Consider the following 24,142-nt stretch of genomic DNA (forward strand, 5'->3'; position numbering starts at 1 on the left):
GGGGAGGGGGAGTGAGAAGGGGAGGGGGGCTGAGAAGGGCCATGATGTTGCCTCCCTGCATCAGCTTGCCGTTGTGGTCGTCCTAGAATGATATATGTATTATATTTTGTGTTGCATGTCAAATTTGATAAACACCATTTGTCAATTACACTGTTCTGTCCCATGTAAAAGACACAGGGCTAACATTGGTTTTTGTTTTTTTTTTTAATCTGTTTGTGTTGTCCATAGCAAACAACCTGATTATACATTACATTTGTGATGCTCATTACAGAATCTATTCCATTGACTCATAATGATTGTTATAGGCAACATCACCATATCACTATTCAAGCCACCTTATTATATTGACCCCACTGATCAAGTTATGTGGTACAGTTTCCAGCCTGTGTAGCAATTTTGAACAACATGCACTTGTTTTGACTAACTTTGCTACAGTCAGTACTGTTTGCCCTAACCACACACACTGTCATATTTTTTAAACTAGTTCAGTCAGTGTTGCAATTACAGACTACCACTTAGTGTAAATTTGCACAGTTTTGGATAATAATGTAATGTAACTTACTGCGTGCACGCAGTTGGCAGATTTGCTGGCGGATCTCCGCCAAAAGCTCCGGAGTCCTCCTGCGCAGATCACTCCATCTGCATTCCAGCTGGATGATGGTCCGCCTGCTGCGGACGCGAGTCCTGAGTAGGTGGCGGACCTCCGCGTAGGCCTCGCGCTTAACCCGATTGGGGATAAATTGCCCTACGCGGCCTACGCGGCAGTCCATCACCGCAACCAGGATGCGGAGCTCCCGCCTGGTGAAAGGGGCTGCACGCATCATGGCAATGGCGTTTTCCTTTTTTGGGCATATATTTATAGTGTGTGTTAGCATGTGATTGGTCTAAAATCTATGCTGTCATTAAAAAAAACTTTATTGATGTTTGCAATGCTGTGAAGAGCAGAGTGGTAAGTTCGCTAGAGCGGAAATACGCAGTCGCGGAAGAGAAAAAAATTAAAAACATTTTCACACAACCCCCAACGCAAACACCCACACAAACACGGACACACACACACACTTTGAAAAAAAATTAACACATAACTCTGTGTACTCACCACATTTTGTGAGATAATTCAGCTGCACAGTCACAAAGTGGCCAACATTTAGTTTCATTTGTTGGTGTTTATTTCAGTAAAAACAGGATTAGATGAAAGAAAACAAATAAGGACACTATTTAGCAACATCACATTATTAGATTAAAAAAAAAACATTGTAAGCTTAACCTGTTTAAGGTTATTTTTAAAAAACATAATAAGATATTCCCACACACCCTAATAATTACACAATGACCTTACAATACCAACCCAAATTACATCGGACCAAAATGAGCATAAGCATACAGTGTTTTGTATTAATTTCTAAAAGTAAAACAAAAAACACTATACCTGAAATATTCTTCCACAATGCTTGCCCTGACTTGGCTTCCCCTCCGTGAAACACTCCCCCCCACCGAATCTACGGACAACCCCTGGCTCCTCATCTGGCAATTCCTCTGTGTGAGGAAGCTATACGCGACTCCTTACCGCGATGTTATGTAGTATAGCGCACAGGACCACTATTTTACTTGCCATCTCCGGCGAATACATGATGTCGCCACCAGTGCGGTGGAGCACACGAAAACGTCCTTTAAGGACCCCAATTGTGCGCTCCACCAGCTGTCTAGTGGCAGTAAGCGCGGAGTTAAATGCCGTCTGTGGTCCTGGCCTGGGATTACGGTAAGGAGTCATGAGCCAGGGGGTGCAAGGATATCCACGGTCTCCTGTTTGAGGAGAAGAAAAAATTAGAAAGAGAATATTCCTAAAATTGTTAAAAATTGGCAGGAAATTATGTTGGCCAACTCACCCAATAACCACATGTCTGCTCGTTGACTTGATCTTAATCTCTGCCATATCCCTGATTGTCTAATGACATAAGCATCATGCGAGTTTCCGGGAAACTTGGCATTCAGGGAAAGGATCTGGAGGGATGGCCCACAAACAACCATTACATTCAGAGAATGAAACCGTTTCCTGTTTCTATAAATTTCTTCATTATGTCTTGGTGGCACAATAGCTACATGTGTGCCATCCACAACCCCAATAACATGTGGGAAGTGACAACCACCTTCCTCAAATTGCCGCTTCACCACATCTAGGGCACCATCATCCAAAGGCATAGCAATAAATTGCTTCACACGCTTTATGAAAGCCTGGCTGACACGCCGCAGGACCTTACTGAACTGGCCCTGCGACATGCCAACCAGGTCTCCAACAACATGCTGAAATGACCCTGTGGCCACAAAATGTAACACAGCAAGGAATTGTGTCAATGGTGGTATTGCTGTAGGATACCGAATTGAAGACTCCAGATCACTCTCTATTATGGAGAGAGTGTCTAGGATTAGATGTGGTGGCAGCCTGTATCTACGCACAACAACATCATCTGGCATCCCAAAAAGTAGGACACGGGTGCGGAAAATTGGTGGCCTAGCATTGCCTTGGTTGATGAGGAGCCGGTTGTGGTTGGCGGGCTGGCGGTTGGGGTGGGAGTGCTTCCGTGGGTTGGGGTGGGAGGGCTTCAGCAGCCACAAATACCGACATCACCAACTTAAAATAAAAGTAATAATATTGAGAATAAGACAATTTAAAAACTCAAATGTACAACCTTAATCCAAATAAAATTGTCTGGGTGTAAACTTACTGCAGGAGCATACGACATTTTTTCTGGATTCAATTACGGACCAATTATAAATTGAGTAAAAAAAGGGAAAGCACAAATTAAAAGGTATGAACAAACATAGGTTAACCAAACAAATTATCAATGTGTAAACCAACCAAACATACACATATAATAAGAGCATCAAAATTTTTTCGAACACCTAAGTATAACTAATGATAATTATGTTATAAATCTAAACTACATTCTACACAAAATTGAGTCCTTTAGTAGCTATTACAGGCAAGAACAGCACTACTTTGCTGATCAATCCGGTAAAATAATAATAATTAAAAAAAAAATTATTGATGACAAACATAAGCAAAACACTTTGAACACACACATACTCCACAACACACAGGCCTAGTGGACTTACCTGCTCCACAAAACAACACTGTTGATTTTTGTAAGAAACTGGCCCAAATAATAAAGGCTAAGTTGCCCAGAAAATAAAGTCGGATTACTTCTCCAGATAAATTAACCTACAAGAGACACAAAATGAGACTAAGACCACATAGAGACCATTAGCACAAACAGACACAAACACAGGCCTAGGGGACTTACCTGCTCCACAAAACAACACTGTTGATTTTTGTAAGAAACTGGCCCAAATAATAAAGGCTAAGTTGCCCAGAAAATAAAGTCAGATTACTTCTCCAGATAAATTAACATACAAGAGACACAAAATGAGACTAAGAGCAACATTTTTAAATTATTTCACAAAACAGAAACACTAAAGTACAGGTTAGGCCAAAAAAAATATTTACAAAATAAACAAAAAAACTAAAAACAGATATTCTAACAAAAACAGAGAAACACCTGCATTGCACCAACAAACATACTTGCATTTAACAACAAGACGATTGCAGGACTACTCACAAACGGAACTTCGCAAAAAATACGCAATACGGTGTATATGCTAAAAGCTAATAAACGGAAAACTGTATGCTTGACAATGCTAAAATTACTCACTCTGCAAAGTACAAAAGAGCACCTTCTCACACGACACAGAAACTCCATTCATCACCAACACACTCACAGCGTGCAAACCAGGCCCTTAAATAAGCAGTACAATCAGTAGCAATATTAGCATACTGTACACCTGTGTGAATGAACGCGCCGCACGTAGGTATAAATCGCCACACACCTGGGCGTACAGACTTCATCTCCAACATGGCTACTCATGAGGAATTAGCAGCAGAGATGGACCGCATTATGCAGCAGCAGATGGCATTGGCAAAAAAACGCATAGAGTGCCAGAGACGAATGATGGAATCCGCCTCTGCGGATTTGGAAGAGGCAGGACCCAGTACTCGGGAAATGTCAGCTTCTGAGACCCAACAATTAAGTGGGGATACCCTGCCACACACACATACTGGCCAAACTGAGGGAGAATCATCATTAGCCACACAAGCACAACAGACAGAAGCTGCTAGTGACGAGGAAGATGGTGAGGAGCAACAGGAGGAAAGCTCACAGGCTACCTCCAGACGTAAAAAAAGACAGCCAGCATTCACTAAGAGGGAGTTGCGTGTTTTGGTCACGCAGGCCATGTCCAAAATACATAGAGGACCCAAAAACATGGGTGCTGCTACGAAAGATCGCATCTGGAGGGACATCACACATTCTGTGAATGAAGTTGGCTCTGTCGTCAGAACATCACAGGAAGTTAGACGACGGTAAGTGCATCTTGCCAGTCCATTCTCTGTGCTAAGTAGTCTTAAAAATGTAGTTACATGTGATGTTATGTATAGCAAACAAAAGCAGAACATGTGTCCTATATATTTATTTCCAGAAATAATAATACTCTACTTTGCCCCTATTTCCCCAAACATATGTAGTTGGGCCGACTTCAAATCCCGCCTGAAGGCAAAGAGGTCTGCGGAGTGGAATGCCTCAAGGGCTACAGGTGGAGGACCAGCTGTCGCTGTGGAGTTTACAGACTTGGAGGAGATGGCGATGCCCTGTGTCAGTTATGAGGAGGGCCAAGGGGTGTCTAATATGGACACGGACCTGCCTGAGATCCTGACGGAACATGACTTGCCAGGTAAGTTTACACACTTATTTGTCTGCAATTTAAACTGTATTTATAAAATAATAACTAATTCTTTATTGTACTCTTTTCCCACACATTCTTCTATTTGCTTGCCACAAAACACAGCACAGGGGGGTGATCAGTTTGAGTCACAGGAAGGTTATGTGGCTGAGGCTGAGGTGGAGGGACCTAGTGGGTCTGGCAGTGTGGGCCCACAAATCCCACCTCTGCAGGTTCCTACTGGCCCCCCCACCCAACCCTCTGCTATCCCGGAGATCCTGCTTGAAATAGCTAGGTATGGTGAGAGCCTTAATGCGTTTCAAGACGGGGTCATCCGGGAGGTAAGCCAGATAGCAAGGTGTTGCTCAACTCTGCCAAGGTCTGGCAGAGATCAGGCAGGGACAAGAACAACTTGCCTCCTCATTCCAAAGCCTTGCAACTAACATCTTGCAAGGGCTCCAGGCCATCGCTGTCTCCCTTGCCCACAGTGGCAGAGAGCCACCCACATCGGCTCCCTCCCCTGCCTCTGCCCAGGAAGAACAGCCCACTGGGCAGGCCCAACGAAGGTCGCTCCGCAGACCAAGCCAAGAAGAACAGCCTCAGGCTGGGAGAAAAAAAGAAAGTGATGTCTCTCCAGATGGGCAGCACCCATGTTTTTCATGTTGCCTCTATGTTATTTTGGAGTTGGCTTGTGTTGCCAGAATGGATAACTCCCTCTTAGTGAAATGTATTATTAATGTTTGGAGGTATTGTAGCCTGTGAGCTTTTTTTCTGAAACACCAGAGCCATCTTCCTCTTACTAGTGTGCTATGTATTGATGTGTTTGTGTGGTGGATCCTAATTCTTTCTCAGTTGGGTCAATATTTTTGTGTGGCAGGGTGTGTAATATCTTTTATTTTTACTTCTAATTATCATTTTGTCAGAAGCTGAATTTTGCCGAGTACTGAGTTCTGCTATATCATTTGTGTCAGTAGCATCTGCTTGCTGCTTGGTCCATCTCTGCCTGTGAGACTCACGTGTAGCCATGTTGTTTTGATTAAAAAATATATTACTACAGTAATAAAAAATTAATACTTTAACAAAAATTGAGTACTTTATTCAAGGTAATGCATTAGGTAAATCTTAGTTCCAGGAAGATTAGGTAAGCATATAGACACTTGTGGAATGAGGGAACAATCTGCAATTTATAAAAACAATTGCATCTTCAAAAATACTACAGGTATGCCTTGCACCACACTTTAATGTCCATATTAATTAACACTTTTTTTTTTTTTGCTATGGGCAACAGGACATCATTTAAAACATTGTCAGATATTAAAAACAAATATTAAACTATCATTTCTGGCCAAAATTAAGTGTATGCTGCATTATGTGGGTCTCTGTTTATTTAGGTTAAATGTTGCTGCTTTTTATTTACATTTTGGTTAATTTCACTTGTTTGCATTTGGTACTCTTACACACATTAAAACCTGCCCTTTACAAAAATGTTTACACACCAACTTGAACACAAATAACCTTATTTGGCAGTGTGTGAGATTTATATGTGATTAGAATAAACATGTAATGTGGGTTTTGACAATTGTTGTTTGCTAACTTTCATCTGAGCAGTATTTAACAAGTAATTGGGCAACAGATGAATGTGCTCTCCAATTAACTGCTAATTAGTGCATACACACTTGTAACAGTACTTCGCAAATGCAGAGTAACTGCAGACCTACTCGGCTGCTGCGTGAAGATTGCTACGGATTCCTATGTTAGTTTTAACAGCGACAATGTTTTATTGCGAAAAACACGCCCATTGCGAGTTGCATGCTCCCACACTGTACGCCCACTTTCACGCCCATGTCGGACCATTGCGAAGTCTCGCCTCCGCCACGCCTCCGCCACTCCTCGTTTTCGTTTGTGAGTAACGTGTGGTTTTTTTTTGTATTTTTGCACCAGTGTCGTACGGCTGTGCTCGCGCATGCGTATTTACGCTTTTGCGCATGCGCAGTTAGTTAGTTTTTGCACATTTGCGATGCGATGACTCTCTGCGATCAACTCGGAATGAGGGCCCATGTTTTCAGTGTTTTCTACATTGTTTCTGCATATATACAAAGTTTGTGGCAATGTGGTTTTTTTGGAAAATCATAAATATTGAAACCAAAGATCAAAGGTGGAATACAAAATAAAAAAAACTTAATTCACCAAACATGTTGTGCTGATTCTTAAACACTATTGTACCAGTGCTGCAAGATTGGACGTAATAGTGTGGCATATTTGTTCTGCAGCGGAGTTTGAGGCAGTCCCAAACAAAGCACCTTCCACATGTGGGTTTATAACCTCAGGGTCCTGCACAGTCCACTCAGGAAGGAATAGCTCATTTTTCAGTTCACAGATGTTGTGCAGTATACAGCACGCAGCTACTACATTAGGCATATTCTTTAGGTCCACATCATTGCGCTTCATCAAACAACGCCATCTTCCTTTTAACCTGCCAAAGGCGTTCTCAACCACCATCCTTGCTGAACTCAGGGTGTGAGTATAGGTTTGTTGCTCTGGGGTTAACTGGACCTGTTGGGTGTAGCCTTTCATAATCCAGGGGCGTAAAGGGTATGCAGCATCCCCGATGATGTGGACAGGGATCTCCACCCCATTCACAATCTTTGCACACTCTTTGGGGTACAGCCAGCCTCCCTGGTTCTCCTCTACAATGTTGTACAGGTCAAAATTGGCAAGAACTCGGGAGTCATGAGATCGGCCTGGCCAGCCAATAAACACATCTAGGAAACTAAAGAACAGTAAAATGTTAAAAAAGTTAGAATGTAAAACTCACACTTACCAATATTTGTGGTCCACAACAGCCTGTAATATGATGGAGTGCCAGCCCTTCCTATTAAAATAGTCAGCATGGTTGTCACGTGGGGCAATAATGGGGATGTGTGTCCCATCAATCGCTCCTCCACACTGCAGATAGCCTCGCTTCACAAATCCTTTGATGATATCCTGTAAGCGCTGTCCTTGTGGTAGAGATATGAAGCGCTTGTATAAGGTAGATACAATTGCTTTAGTCACCTGGTGGACTATGACACAGCAGGTGGAGATCGCAACACCGAACAAGCATGAGACTGAGCGGTACTCTCCTGGGGTAGCATACCACCACAATGCAATAGCTAATCTCCTGCGTGCCTCGATGGGTCTCCTAAGCATGGTGGTCTGCATGTCAAGTGCTGGGGTAAGTAATTCCAGGATGTAGTTAAAGGTTGCACGAGACACACGGAAGTTAGCCATCCACTCCTCATCCTGGTAAGCTTCCACGGTCCTCATAAAGGCTTCTCCGTGCCGGCGATCTCTGGACCAAAATGAGCGGTTAGGGCCCATACTCACGCTCAGGATGGTACTCATCCTGGATGATATGAGGGCTCTCCTCCTGCGCAAATATTGGCGACTAGCAGCCCTATCCAGCATAAATTGCGCCCTCCTCCTCCTCATAAAATATATGTGCAGTATACTGCACAGTGTGACAAGCTGCATCATGCTGTCAGTGGCTGTATGAAACATCTGCAAAGCAGAAAGAATCATGAGCTCAGGCATACACACTGGTACTCCGTCGGCCATGACTGCAGCAATGGTGTGAGCAGGCACCACCCCTCCCTTTGTTGACTAGTGTGACCTCATCTATGTGAGCCAGAAAAGGCCATTTCTAATGACATGCATATGCATTTGCAGGGATATCCCGGGATCAGTGTAAATGGGGCTGTCCCGGGTCGATCCCAGGTCTTAGTGCAGTGTGAAAGGGGTCAGTCCCGGGAAGGCATCCTGGGACGCATCCCGGGAGTGACCCGGGAGTGCGAGTGTAAAAGGGGTATTAGTTACTCAAAACTATAATCCACACAATACTTCATGAATATTTATAGCAATTGATGTCACATTTCCCTCTATTATATTTATCCTAAACTGGGTCGAATTAGCTTGCATTAATTTATTGCTAGATAATAAATATATATCTCTGATCTCATCATCCCAGCACAAAATGTGTTGATATCGGTACAATATACTATGATTTTCCTAAAAGGTTATTAGTGACTGTCAGTATATACTTTATGATATAATTATACCCCTAATCCATTCCAATCTGTAGTATTCAACTTGCTCAGTATCAATTTCCTATTGGTGGGAACTGCTAAATAACATATTTCAATCATGTATAGTCGTTTTTAACATCTCATAGAATAAAGCACACGTGGACACGCCGTGCCCTACATGCGTGTTTCACTGCGTCTATGGCAGCTTCGTCAGGGTCAGCTTCGTAAGATCAGCACAGAGGACACATGGTCACTCGCTTAGGTTAGAGAGGAGTTTCCGCACATTGAGGCGAAAAGGTTTTTTCACAGTAAGGATAATACGTGTTTGGAATTCCCTGCCTGAGAGAGTAGTAACTGCAGACTCAGTCACCACCTTTAAGAATAGGTTAGATAAATTCCTGTTGGATAAAGATATTCAGGGTTATGGTGTGTAGGCCCGCATTATAGTTAAATTAACTAGTCCTAACATAAAAATAACTAGTCCTATAATAGGACTGCATAGGAGACCACAAATAGATTGAACTCGATGGACAATTGTCTTTTTTCAGCCTTAGTTACTATTAGAGATGAGCGGGTTCAGTTCTCCGAGATCCGAACCCCCCCGAACTTCACCTATTTTACACGGTTCCGAGGCAGCCTCGGATATTCCCGCCTTGCTCGGTTAACCCGACGCACCTGAACGTCATCATCTCGCTGTCGGATTCTCGCCAGATTCGTATTCTATATAGAGAGCCGCGCGTCGCCGTCATTTTCATTCGTGCTTTGGAGATTGAATGGAGAGGACGTGGCTGCGTTCTCTCCCTGAAAAGCTCTGTAATCTGTGCTCAGTGTGCTTCAAATATCTGTGCTCAGTGTGCTGAAAATATCTACGTTCTCTGCCTGAAAACGCTCCATATCTGTGATCAGTGTGCTGCAAATATCTGTACTCAGTGTGCTTTATTGTGGGGACTGGGGACCAACAGTATATAATTATAGTAGTACAGTACTATCTTGCAGTATCTTGCAGCTCTGTGTCACTGCAAGAATCCATTCCATATCTGTGCAGCATTTTGGTGACCAACAGTATATAGTTGCACAGTAGGCCATTGCTGTATCTTGCAGCTCTGTGTCACTGCAAGTATCCATTCCATATCTGTGCTGCATTTTTGTGAGCAGTATATATAGTATTACAGTGCAGCATTTTGGCGACCAACAGTATACATATATAGTACAGTACAGTATGCCATTGCTATTAATATATTACTGGCATATAATTCCACACATTAAAAAATGGAGAACAAAAATGTGTAGTGTAAAATAGGGAAAGATCAAGATCCACTTTCACCTAGTGCTGAAGCTGCTGCCACTAGTCATGGCCGAGATGATGAAATGCCATCAACGTCGTCTGCCAAGGCCGAAGCCCAATGTCATAGTAGAGAGCATGTAAAATCCAAAAAACAAAAGTTCAGTAAAATGACCCAAAAATCAAAATTAAAAGCGTCTGAGGAGAATTGTAAACTTGCCAATATGCCATTTACGACACGAAGTGGCAAGGAACGGCTGAGGCCCTGGCCTATGTTCATGGCTTAGTGGTTCACCTTCACATGAGAAAACTGAAAAGAGTTAAGATGGCAAAAGCACAGCAAAGAACTGTGCATTCTTCTAAATCACAAATCCCCAAGGAGAGTCCAATTGTGTCAGTTGTGATGCCTGACCTTCCCAACACTGGACGGGAAGACATGGCACCTTCCACTATTTGCACGCCCCCTGCAAGTGCTTGAAGGATCACCCACAGTCCAGTTCCTGATAGTCAAATTGAAGATGTCACTGTTGAAGTACACCAGGAGGAGGATATGGGTGTTGCTGGCGCTGAGGAGGAAATTGACAAGGTGGATTCTGATGGTGAGGTGGTTTGTTTAAGTAAGGCACCCAGGAAAACACCTGTTGTCTGTGGGATGAATATGGCCATTGACATGCCTGGTCAAATTACAAAAAAAATCACCTCTTCGGTGTGGAATTATTTTAACAGAAATGTGGACAACAGGTGTTAAGCCGTGTGTTGCCTTTGTCAAGCTGTAATAAGTAGGGGTAAGGACGTTAACCACCTAGGAACATTCTCCCTTATACGTCACCTGGAGCGCATTCATCAGAAGTCATTGACAAGTTCAAAAACTTTGGGTGACAGCGGAAGCAGTCCACTGACAACTAAATCCCTTCCTCTTGTGCCCAAGCTCCTGAAAACCAAACCACCAACTCCCTCAGTGTCAATTTCCTCCTTAGACAGGAACGCCAATAGTCCTGCAGGCCATGTCACTGGCAAGTCTGACGAGTCCTCTCCTAACTGGGATTCCTCCGATGGATCCTTGAGTGTAACGCCTACTGCTGCTGGCGCTGCTGTTGTTGCTGCTGGGAGTCGATCGTCATCCCAGAGGGGAAGTCGGAAGGCCACTTGTACTACTTCCAGTAAGCAATTAACTGTCCAATAGTCCTTTGCGAGGAAGATGAAATATCACAGCAGTCATAATGCTGCAAAGCGGATAACTCAGGTCTTGGCAGTTGTGTTGGTGTTAAAAGTGTGTCCGGTATCCACCGTTAATTCACAGGGAATTAGAAAATTGCTTGAGGAACTGTGTCCTCGGTACCAAATACCATCTAGGTTCCACTTCACTAGGCAGGCGATACCGAGAATGTACAGAGACGTCAGAAAAAGTTACCAGTGTCCTAAAAAATGCAGTTGTACCCAATGTCTACTTAACCACAGACATGTGGACAAGTGGAGCAGGGCAGACTCAGGACTATATGAGTGTGACAGCCCACTGGGTAGATGTATTGCCTCCCGCAGCAAGAACAGCACCGGTGGCACCAGTAGCAGCATCACGCAAACGCCAACTCGTTCTTAGGTAGGCTATGCTTTGTATCACTGCTTTCCATAAGAGGCACACAGCTGACAACCTCTTACGGAAACTGAGAAACATCATCGCAGAATGGCTTACCCCAATTGGACTCTCCTGGGGATTTGTGACATCGGACAACGCCACCCATGTTGTGCGTTCATTACATGTGGGCAAATTCCAGCACGTCCTATGTTTTTCACATACATTGAATTTGGTGGTGCAGAGTTTTTTAAAAAATGACAGGGGTGTGCAAGAGATGCTATCGGTGGACCGAAGAATTGCAGGCCACTTTCGGCATTCAGCCACCGCGTGCCGAAGACTGGAGCACCAGCAAACACTCCTGAACCTGCCGTGCCATCATCTGAAGCAAGAGGTGGTAACGAGGTGGAATTCAACCCTCTATATACTTCAGAGGATGGAGGAGCAGCAAAAGGCCATTCACGCCTATACATCTGCCTACGATATAGCCAAAGGAGAGGGAATGCACCTGACTCAAGCGCAGTGGAGAATGATTTCAACATTGTGTAAGGTTCTGCAACCCTTTGAACTTGCCACACGTGAAGTCAGTTCAGACACTGCCAGCCTGAGTCAGGTCATTCCCCTCAGCAGGCTTTTGCAGAAGCAGCTGGAGAGATTGGAGGAGCTAAAATGGAGCAATTCCGCTAGGCATGTGGGACTTGTGGATGGAGCCTTTCATTCGCTTAACCAGGATTCACGGGTGGTCAATCTGTTGAAATCAGAGCACTACATTTTGGCCACCGTGCTCGATCCTAGGTTTAAAGCCTACATTGTATCTCTCTTTCCGGCAGACACAAGTCTGCACATGTTCAAAGACCTGCTGGTGATACACTTGTCAAGTCAAGCAGAACGTGACCCATCAACAGCTCCTCCTTCACATTCTCCCGCAACTGGGGCTGCGAGGAAAAGGCTAAGAATTCCGAGCCCACCCGCTGGCGGTGATGCAGGGCAGTCTGGAGCGAGTGCTGACATCTGGTCCGGACTGAAGGACCTGCCAACGATTACTGACATGTCGTCTACTGTCACTGCATATGATTCTGTCACCATTGAAAGAATGGTGGAGGATTATATGAGTGACCGCATCCAAGTAGGCACGTCAGACAGTCCATACATATACTGGCAGGAAAAAGAGTCAATTTGGAGGCCCTTGCACAAACTGGCTTTATTTTACCTAAGTTGCCCCCCCTCCAGTGTGCACTCCGAAAGAGTGTTTAGTGTAGCCGGTCACCTTGTCAGCAATCGGCGTACAAGGTTACTTCCAGAAAATGTGGAGAAGATGATGTTCATCAAAATGAATTATAATCAATTCCTCCGTGGAGACATTCACCAGCAATTGCCTCCAGAAAGTACACAGGGACCTGAGATGGTGGATTCCAGTGGTGACGAATTAATACTCTGTGAGGAGGGGGATGTACACAGTGAAAGGGGTGATGAATTGGATGATGAGGAGGTGGTGGACATCTTGCCCCTGTAGAGCCAGTTTGTGCAAGGAGAGATTGATTGCTTCTTTTTTGGTGGGGACCCAAACCAACCAGTCATTTCAGCCACAGTCGTGTGGCAGACCCTGTGGCTGAAATTATTGGTTTGTTAAAGTGTGCATGTCCTGTTTATACAACAAAAGGGTGGGTGGGAGGGCCCAAGGACAATTCCATCTTGCACCTCTTTTTTTTATTATTTATCTCTGCATCATGTGATGTTTGGGGCTTATTTTTTTAAGTGCCATCCTGTCTGACATTGCAGTGCCACTCCTAGATGGGCCAGGTGTTTGTGTCGGCCACTTGGGTCGCTTAGGTTAGTCATCTAGCGAACTCTGTGCAAATATTAGGACTAAAAATAATATTGTGAGGTGTGGAGGTATTCAGAATAGACTGGAAATGAGTGTAAATTATGGTTATTGGGGTTAATAATACTATGGGATCAAAATGACCCCCAAATTCTATGATTTAAGCGTTTTTTTTTTTTTAAAACACCCGAATCCAAAACACACCCGAATCCGACAAAAAATTTTCAGGGAGGTTTTGCCAAAAACGCGTCCGAATCCAAAACACGGCCATGGAACCGAATCCCGAAAAATTTCCGTGCACATCTCTAGTTACTATGTTACTATGATACAACCGTGGTCAGGGGAATGCCTGCAGGCTGCAGCTAGTGCAGCCTATACTACAAGCATTGGCCGGCACAGCTGGTGTGGAGGGAGGAGATGAGTGTGAGCTGCCGGAGGAGCAGGACACATCACTTTCACTCTGGCTGTCCAACAAGTGTATGCCCTGTGTGAGCTGTAAAGAGGTGAGATCCTTCATCTTATTCTTACTTATACTTGCCGAGTCCCCACCACTACTCCCATCCTGCACACTTCTTTCGACTGCTACTCCCATCCTGCCCACTTCTTTCCACCACTACTCCCATCCTGCCCACTTCTTTCCACCACTACTCCCATCCTGCCCACTTCTTTCCACCACTACTCCCATCCTTCCCACTTCTTTCCACCACTACTCCCATCCTGCCCACTTCTTTCCACCCCTACTCCCATCCTGCCACCCCTTCTATTACTTCCTGCTTGCCCCCCTACTCCGCACAGGATACAGTAAAGTTCCCGATGAACGGTAGATATACTAATACCGGAATCCTGAAGGACACCACAAGCCCGTCGTCAAAATACTGACAGCCGGATTCCCAAATGCCCTTTTAGTGGGACGCGCCGGCGTCCTGTCGCAGGGGGGGACAGGTTTAGGCATGAGAAGGGGGGTTAGGCTTAGGGTGCAGGGATGGGAAGCTTAGGTTTAGGTACCGGAGATGGAGGGTTTAGTTTAGGTAGCGGGGAAGGGAGGATTAGGGCTAGGCACCACCCAGGAGAGTTAGGTTTAGGCACCCACAAGAGAGGGATAGGGTAGGGTGCATGGGATGGTTAGGGTACTTTACAGGGACCTGTTGGCATCCCATCAGTCAGTAAATCATACTAAACCCCTCTGCACTACTATAACTCACTGCCTGCCCCCCTACTCTGCACTACTATTACTCCTATCCTGTCCCCCTGCTCCACACTACTATTCCCAGCCTCTCCCCTGCTCTTCACCACGACTTCTCCCATCCTACCCCCTTCTCTTTCTACCATCTCCCCATATTTCTCATTTCTCTCATCTCCCCATATATGTTGATGAGCAGGCAGGCTGCGGGCATTGGCAGCGGAATCAGACTGAGATGTGGATTAGCAGATGGGGACCGGGCGGTTGATGGCGGCGATTTTGTAGGCCATTGGCTCAGAGGTGGTAGGAGTCATTGGCGGGATTTGGAGGACATTATGACTGCAGTGTCTCGCCAGCCACTGACCTCACTGCACGCCACTGCCTTCCTCTGATGCTGTCAGAGAGACTGGAAGGTTCCTCTGCCTCCCTGCACCCTCCCCACAGTTTGCTGTGCTGCCGATCATTGCTGATCGGTCAGCACGGCAGGATCCCCCCCAGCGGCTGCAGACAATAGCAGCTGCTGGGAAAGTGTAAAATAACCCCTCAAAGCCACCCCTGTGTATCTGTCGGCTGTCCGGGCTCTAAAAGGTAAAATCACGATGGTAGCGATGTTCCCGACTGATGTTTCAATGTTTGGGGGGAAAATAGTTAAAAAAAAATAAAAAATGTTCTCTTATTTTTTTTAACTAAAATCATTTTGCTTAGGGTTAAATTCATGGTCTTCACCTAATTCACTCAAAACCCCCCAACAATTTCCGGGTGGTTTTTGTGGGGGGAAAAAAGTCATCAGTTAAGTGGTTAAAGATCCTTTTTGTATAGTTTTATCTATTTCCCCATATCTACCAATCTCTTTTAATGCTGATAAGACCTTATGTACATAACTACATGTCTGTAAGAAAGGGAGTAGGGGAATATTCATAAACGAAAATTTATTTTTTTATTTGTGTATGTGTAAGTACTGCTTCAATGAGTTTACATTCAAAAAAATGGTAGACATATTTCAATCCTCCTGAATACCATTTAAAAAAGATTTTTGATTTATTGTTGGGTGTAAAATGGGTATTTCCCCATATGGGTAAAAATAATGAAGTATTATATGATAGTTTTAAGTTATTATGTATCGCTCTCCATGCCTGGCATGTGGATATTATTAAATCATTGACCTTAATTATCTCTGGCATGTTTTGTAATGATGTGTGAAGTACCAACACTAAATTTCTCTGTGGAATAAAAGATTGTTCCAAATGTCTATCAGCATATTTACTTTGTCCTCCTATCCAATCCAAGGCTATTCTATAGTTCGCCGCTAGGGCATAGGTCTTAAGCCATGGTATATTTATTTATCCCTCCTAATGTCTGTTTTTGCTGTAATTTGAATAATGAAACTCTCGTTCGTGTTCCTTCCCAAATAAACCTGGATAGAGCTGTGTTCAATTGTTTGAAAGCACTTTTTGGTGATATTAAAGGAAGCATTTGTAGGATGTATAAAAATCGTGAGACACATACCATTTTATGCAATTGGGATCGACCAATATATGTTAAGGTGAGGTGTTCCCATTTGTTAAAATCTGTGTAGGTTTTCCTAAAGAGTAGCGGGTAATTATAAGCATATAGTTTTGAAGGGTGGTTAAGGATCTTTATGCCTAGATATGTAAAAGTGTCACCTATGGCCCAATGAAATGGGAAATCTTTTCCCCGTCCCATTTTGGCTGTTGGGAAGAATGCTAATGCTTCAGTTTTAAGAAGATTAATTTTAAATCCTGACACTAGTTCAAATGAAGTTAGAATATCCAATAAGTACGGTAAGGCTCTTCGAGGGTTACTAAAATAAAGTAAAATATCGTCTTCAAAATCTGAGAATTTAATTTTAATTTTGCACTATTGTAATACCCTTCCATCTTTCTTCTTTTATGAAGTGTCTAAGGAGGGGCTCCAGGGCTAAACGAAGCAAGAGCAGGATAAGGGACATCCTTGTCTCATTCCCCTAGTCAGATTAAAATACTGTATCTGGTATTATGTGTTTCTCTGATGTCCTAGTGGATGCTGGGAACTCCATAAGGACCATGGGGAATAGCGGGCTCCGAAGGAGACTGGGCACATCTAAGAAATAATTAGGACTACCTGGTGTGCACTGGCTCCTCCCTCTATGCCCCTCCTCCAGACCTCAGTTAGAATTCTGTGCCCGGCCGAGCTGGTGCACACTAGGGGCTCTCCTGAGCTAGAAAAGAAAGTATATATTTAGGTTTTTTATTTTCAGTGAGATCTGCTGGCAACAGACTCACTGCTACGAGGGACTTAGGGGAGAGAAGCGAACCTACCTGCTTGCAGCTAGCTTGGGCTTCTAGGCTACTGGACACCATTAGCTCCAGAGGGATCGAACACAGGCCCAGCCTGGGTCGTCCGGTCCCGGAGCCGCGCCACCGTCCCCCTTGCAGAGCCAGAAGCAAGAAGAACGTCCAGGAAATCGGCGGCTGAAGACTCCGGTCTTCATTAAGGTAGCGCACAGCACTGCAGCTGTGCACCATTGCTCCCCATGCACACCACACACTCCGGTCACTGATGGGTGCAGGGCGCTGGGGGGGGGGCGCCCTGGGCTGCAATAAGAGTACCTTATATTGGCATAAAACACATAAGATAGTCAGTAAGACTATATATGTGTAAAATCCCCTGCCAAAAATATCCTTAAAAAAGCGGGAGAAGTCCGCCGAGAAGGGGGCGGGGCTATCTCCCTCAGCACACTGGCGCCATTTCCTCTCACAGCTCCGCTGGAAGGACGCTCCCCAGGCTCTCCCCTGCAGTTTCCAGGCTCAATAGGGTGAAAAAGAGAGGGGGGGCACTAAATATAGGCGCAAACTGTATATTTATAGCAGCTATAGGGGAAAAATCACTGTGTGTAGTGTGAATCCCTGCATTATATAGCGCTCTGGTGTGTGCTGGCATACTCTCTCTCTGTCTCCCCAAAGGACTTTGTGGGGTCCTGTCCTCAGTCAGAGCATTCCCTGTGTGTGTGCGTGTGTCGGTACGGCTGTGTCGACATGATTAATGAGGAAGATTATATGGAGGCGGAGCAGGTGCCGATAAGTGTGATGTCACCCTCAGCGGGGTCGACACCAGAGTGGGTGGATACGTGGAAGGTATTAACCGACAGTGTCAACTCCTTTACATAAAAGGCTAGATGACGTACAGCAGTGGGACAGCCGGCTTCTCAGCCCGTGCCTGCCCAGGCGTCTCAAGGGCCTTCAGGGGCTCAAAAACGCCCGCTATCTCAGATGGCAGACACAGATGTCGACACGGAGTCTGACTCCAGTGTAGACGACGATGAGACAAATGTAAAATCCACAAGGGCCACCCGTTGTATGTTTACGGCAATGAAAAATGTGTTGCACATTTCTGACATTAACCCAGTTACCACAAAAAAGGGTATTATATTTGGGGAGAAAAAGCATCCAGTGGTTCTTCCCCCATCAGATGAATTGAATAAAGTGTGTGAAGAAGCGAGGGGTTCCCCCGATGAGAAAATAGTAATTTATAAAACGTTACTGATGGCGTACCCTGTCCCGCCAAAGGACAGGTTACGTTGGGAGACGTCCCCTAGGGTGGATAAGGCGCTCACACGCTTGTAAAAAAAAAAAAAAGGTGGCACTGCCGTCTCAGGATACGGCCGCCTTAAAGGAGCCTGCTGATAGAAAGCAGGAGGCTATCCTGAAGTCTGTATATACACACTCAGGTATTATACTGAGACCTGCAATTGCTTCAGTGTGTAGTGCTGCAGCAGTTTGGTCCGATACCCTGTCAGATAATATGGATACTAGACAGGGATACTATTTTGCTAACCATAGAGCATTTTAAAGATGTGGTCTTATATATGAGAGGTGCACAGAGGGATATTTGCCGGCTGGCATCTAAAATTAATGCAATGTCCATTTCTGCCAGAAGAGTATTAGGAACTCGGCAGTGGACAGGTGATGCTGATTCTAAAAGGCACATGGAGGTTTTGCCTTATAAGAGTGAGGAATTGTTTGGGGAGGGTCTCTCGGACCTAGTATCCACAGCAACAGCTGGGAAGTCAACATTTTTACCTCAGGTTTCCTCACAGCCTAAGAAAGCACCGTATTATCAGGTACAGTCCTTTCGGCCACAAAAAGGCAAGCGGGTCAGAGGCGCTTCCTTTCTGCCCAGAGGCAGGGGAAGAGGGAAAAAGCTGCACCAGACAGCCAGTTCCCTGGAACCAAAATCCTCCCCCGCTTCCTCTAAAGTCCACCGCATGACGCTGGTGCTCCACAGGTGGAGCCAGGTGCGGTGGGGGCGCGTCTCCGGAACTTCAGCGACCAGTGGGTTCGCTCACAGGTAGATCCCTGGGTTCTACAAGTGGTATCTCAGGGATACAAGCTGGAGTTAGAGGCCACTCCCCCTCGCCGTTACCTCAAATCTGCCTTGCCGGCTGCTCCCAAAGAAAGGGAGGTAGTACTGGACGCTATTCACAAGCTGTGCTTCCAGCAGGTGATAATCAAGGTACCCCCCCCTTCAACAGGGGAAGGGTTACTATTCCACAATGTTGTGGTACCGAAACCAGATGATGAGACCCATCCTAAATGTAAAATTCTTGACCACTTATATAAGGAAGTTCAAGTTCAATATGGAATCGCTCCGGGCGGTTATACAAGCCTGGAAGAGGGTGTCCCCATGTACCCACCTCACCAGGAGTACCTCAGGTTTGTGGTACAGGACTGTCATTACCAATGCCAGACGTTGCCGTTTGGTCTGTCCACGGCACCGAGGGTGTTTACGAAGGTAATGGCCAAAATGATGATACTCCTTAGAAAGAAGGGAGTTATAATTATCCCGTACTTGGACGATTTCCTGATAAAGGCGAGGTTCAAGGAGCAGTTGCTAGTCAGCGTAGCACTATCTCAGGAAGTGCTGCATCAGCACGGCTGGATCCTGAATATCCCAAAGTCGCAGCTGATTCCCGCGACGCGTCTGCTGTTCCTGGGTATGATTCTGGACACAGAACAGAAGAAGGTTTTTCTCCCGGAGGAGAAGGCCCAGGAATTATCATCTCTGGTCAGGGACCTCCTGAAACCAAAACAGGTGTCGGTGCATCACTGCACGCGAATCCTGGGAAAGATGGTAGCTCTTACGAAGCGTTTCCCTTTGGCAGGTTCCATGCAAGGATCTTCCAGTGGGATCTATTGGACAAGTGGTCCGAATCGCATCTTCAGATGCATCGGTGGATCACCCTGTCACCAAGGGCCAGGGTGTCTCTGTTGTGGTGGCTGCAGAGTGCTCATCTTCGTGAAGGCCGCAGATTCGGCATACAGGACTGGGTCCTGGTGACCACGAATGCAAGCCTCCGAGGGTGGGGGGCAGTCACTCAGGGAAGAAAACGTCCAAGGACAAAAACTTCCTTGCATATAAATTTTCTGGAACTAAGGGTCATTTACGATGCCCTGAGTCAAACAGAATCCCTGCTTCAAAAACAACCGGTGCTGATTCAGTCAGACAACATCACGGCTGTCGCCCATGTAAATCGACAGGGCGGCACAAGAAGCAGGATAGCAATGACAGAAGCCACAAGGATTCTTCGATGGGCGGAGAATCACGTGATAGCACTGTCAGCAGTGTACATTCCGGGAGTGGAAAACTGGGAAGCAGACTTCCTCAGCAGACACGACCTCCACCCGGGAGAGTGGGGACTTCATCCAGAAGTCTTCAAGCTGATTCTACACCGGTGGGAACGACCACAGGTGGACATGATGGCGTCCCTCCTCAATAAAAAGCTAAAAGGATATTGCGCCAGGTCAAGGGACCCTCAGGCGATAGCTGTGGACGCTCTAGTGACACCGTGGGTGTACCAGTCGGTTTATGTGTTCCCTCCTCTTCCTCTCATACCCAAGGTACTGAGGAGAATAAGAAGGAGAAGAGTAAGAACTATAATCCTTGTTCCGGATTGGCCAAGAAGAGCTTGGTACCCAGAACTTCAAGAAATGATCTCAGAGGACCCATGGCCTCTGCCGCTCAGACAGGACCTGCTGCAGCAGGGGCCCTGTCTGGTCCAAGACTTACCGCGACTGCGTTTGACGCCATGGTGGTTGAACACCGGACCCTGAAGGAAAAGGGCATTCCGGAGGAAGTCATCCCTACGCTGATAAAAGCTAGGAAGGATGTGACCGCAATACATTATCACTGCATATGGCGAAAATATGTTGTGTGGTGTGAGGCCAGGAAGGCCCCAACGGAGGAATTTCAGCTGGGTCGATTTCTGCACTTCCTACAGTCAGGGGTGACTATGGGCCTCAAATTGGGTTCCATTAAGGTGCAGATTTCGGCTCTGTCAATTTTCTTCCAAAAAGAACTGGCTTCACTGCCTGAAGTTCAGACTTTTGTTAAGGGAGTGCTGCATATTCAGCCCCCTTTTGTGCCTCCAGTGGCACCTTGGGATCTCAACGTAGTGTTGGATTTCCTTAAGTCGCATTGGTTTGAGCCACTTAAAACCATGGTGCTAAAATATCTCGCGTGGAAAGTGTTCATGCTGTTGGCTTTGGCCAGGCGTGTGTCAGAATTGGCGGCTTTGTCACGTAAAAGCCTTATCTGATTTTTCATATGGATAGGGTGGAATTGAGGACTCGTTCCCAATTCCTTCCTAAGGTGGTATCAGCTTTTCATTTGAACCAACCTATTGTGGTGCCTGCGGCTACTCGGGACTTGGAGGATTCCAAGTTGCTGGACGTAGTCAGGGCCCTAAAAATCTATGTTTCCAGGACGGCTAGAGTCAGGAAAACTGACTCGCTATTGATCCTGTATGCACCCAACAAGCTGGGTGCTACTGCTTCAAATCAGACTATTGTTTGCTGGATCAGTAGCACGATTCAGCTTGCACATTCTGCGGCTGGACTGCCCCATCCTAAATCAGTGAGAGCCCATTCCACGAGGTAGGTGGGCTCTTCTTGGGCGGCTGCCCGAGGGGTCTCGGCTTTACAACTTTGCCGAGCTGCTACTTGGTCGGGTTCAAACACATTTGCAAAATTCTACAAGTTTGATACCCTGGCTGAGGAGGACCTGGAGTTCGCTCATTCGGTGCTGCAGTGTCATCCGCACTCTCCCGCCCGTTTGGGAGCTTTGGTATAATCCCCATGGTCCTTACGGAGTTCCCAGCATCCACTAGGACGTCAGAGAAAATAAGAATTAACTCACCGGTAATTCTATTTCTCGTAGTCCGTAGTGGATGCTGGGCGCCCATCCCAAGTGCGGATTGTCTGCAATACCTGTATATAGTTATTGCTTAACTAAAGGGTTATTGTTTGGAGCCATCTGTTGAGAGGCTCAGTTGTTATTCATACTGTTAACTGGGTATAGTATCACGAGTTGTACGGTGTGATTGGTGTGGCTGGTATGAGTCTTACCCGGGATTCCAAATCCTTTCCTTATTGTGTCAGCTCTTCCTGGCACAGTTTCCTAACTGAGGTCTGGAGGAGGGGCATAGAGGGAGGAGCCAGTGCACACCAGGTAGTCCTAATTCTTTCTTAGATGTGCCCAGTCTCCTTCGGAGCCCGCTATTCCCCATGGTCCTTACGGAGTTCCCAGCATCCACTACGGACTACGAGAAATAGAATTACCGGTGCGTAAATTCTTATTATTTATAGCCAGAAAAGCTATCGGGTGTTGATATACTGTATTTTACTAAATACATGTAAAAACCCGGGTCCAAATCCCTGGATTTGTAAGGTCCTCCTCATATGAGCCCATGAAACCCTATTGAATGCCTTATCGGTGTCGTAGCTTATAACTATGTTACCTTTCTCTTGGTGCTTATGTGTTTTAATCATAGCTGCCAGTAATGTCTGGATATTATACACAGATTATCTATTACATAAGAACCCAGTTTGAGCCGGGTGTATCAATTTAGGCATAATTAACTGAAGTCAGGAAGCTATAATTTTGTAAAAAACTTGTAATCTTGGTTTAATAGTGAAATTGGCCTATATGAAGATACTAGGGTAGGATCCTTGTTTGGTTTGGGTATTACTATAACTCAGGCCATATTAAAATTTGAAGGAGCCGTGTTACCTATAAGTATTGAGTTATGTAATTTTAATAAATAGGGCTGTATCTGGGGTAATAGAAGCTTATAGTATGCTGCTGAGAGTCCATTGGGCCCTAGAGTCTTTCATATCGGAAGTGATTTAATTGTTTTCTCCAATTCAGTGTCTGTGATAGGGAAGTTAGAATGTCTCTATCTTCCTTAGTGAGGGGAGGTAATCATGCTTGATTCAAAAATTCAAAACCTTGTTGTGGGTGATCTAGAGGTGATGTGTAATGTTTTTGAACATATTCAAGAAATGTTTCTTTTATTATATTACTATCTGTTACTATTATATCTTGTTTAGTGCGAATGGCTGTGATGTGTTTGGGTGCTGAAGACATCGGCCCTCATTCCGAGTTGTTCGCTCGGTATTTTTCATCGCATCGCAATGAAAATCCGCTTAGTACGCATGCGCAATGTTCGCACTGCGACTGCGCCAAGTAACTTTGCTATGTAGAAAGTAATTTTACTCACGGCTTTTTCATCGCTCCGGCGATCGTATTGTGATTGACAGGAAATGGGTGTTACTGGGCGGAAACACGGCGTTTCAGGGGCGTGTGGCTGAAAACGCTACCGTTTCCGGAAAAAACGCAGGAGTGGCCGGAGAAACGGTGGGAGTGCCTGGGCGAACGCTGGGTGTGTTTGTGACGTCAACCAGGAACGACAAGCACTGAACTGATCGCACAGGCAGAGTAAGTCTGAAGCTACTCCAAAACTGCTACGAGGTTTGTGATCGCAATATTGCGATTACTTCGGTCGCACTTTTAAGAAGCTAAGATACACTCCCAGTAGGCGGCGGCTTAGCGTGTGTAACTCTGCTACATTCGCATTGCGACCGATCAACTCGGAATGAGGGCCATCCTTACTAAGTTTGCTAACAATTTTCCCAGTTTATTCCCCCATCTACAACCTTCCATCCAGTTCTGTAAGTTCACAAAAAGATTTAAAGGAATTTGGCCCTGTCGGAGCATATATGAAGGCATTTCTTGTTCAATGTTCACTTTTACAAATCAGAATCTTCCTTCAGAGTCTATCCAAGTATCCTTTATATCGTATTGTATATTATTACAAAATAGAATTATCACCCCCCCCTAGTTTTTGTTGCATATGAGGTGCATTTATAGTGACTGATCCAATTATCTCTCAATGAATTTGGGTCATTTAGTTTCCAATGTGACTCCTGCAAAAATACGACATCAGAGTGAAATTTCTTCAAATGTTGTACCATATTTTTCCATTGGATAGGGGTGTTTAGCCCCACCACATTCCGAGAGACTAATTTAATTAAACTTTTAATACCATAGAAAAAAAAGTTTATCAATAAATCCTCCTGCCATTAATAATCAAGTACTTATTTTTATGATCTCAATA

General features: G+C 45.2%; 1 protein-coding gene across 1 annotated transcript in view; it reads left to right on the plus strand.

Moving 5' to 3' along the window:
• Positions 1–24,142, plus strand: part of LOC135046821 (phospholipid-transporting ATPase IK-like) — a 1,701,102-nt gene that overhangs the window by 1,262,958 nt on the left and 414,002 nt on the right. The gene's annotated exons all lie outside the window — the stretch shown is intronic.

The sequence above is a fragment of the Pseudophryne corroboree genome, chromosome 1 (genome assembly GCF_028390025.1).
Source record: "Pseudophryne corroboree isolate aPseCor3 chromosome 1, aPseCor3.hap2, whole genome shotgun sequence".
Classification (NCBI taxonomy): Eukaryota; Metazoa; Chordata; class Amphibia; order Anura; family Myobatrachidae; genus Pseudophryne; species Pseudophryne corroboree.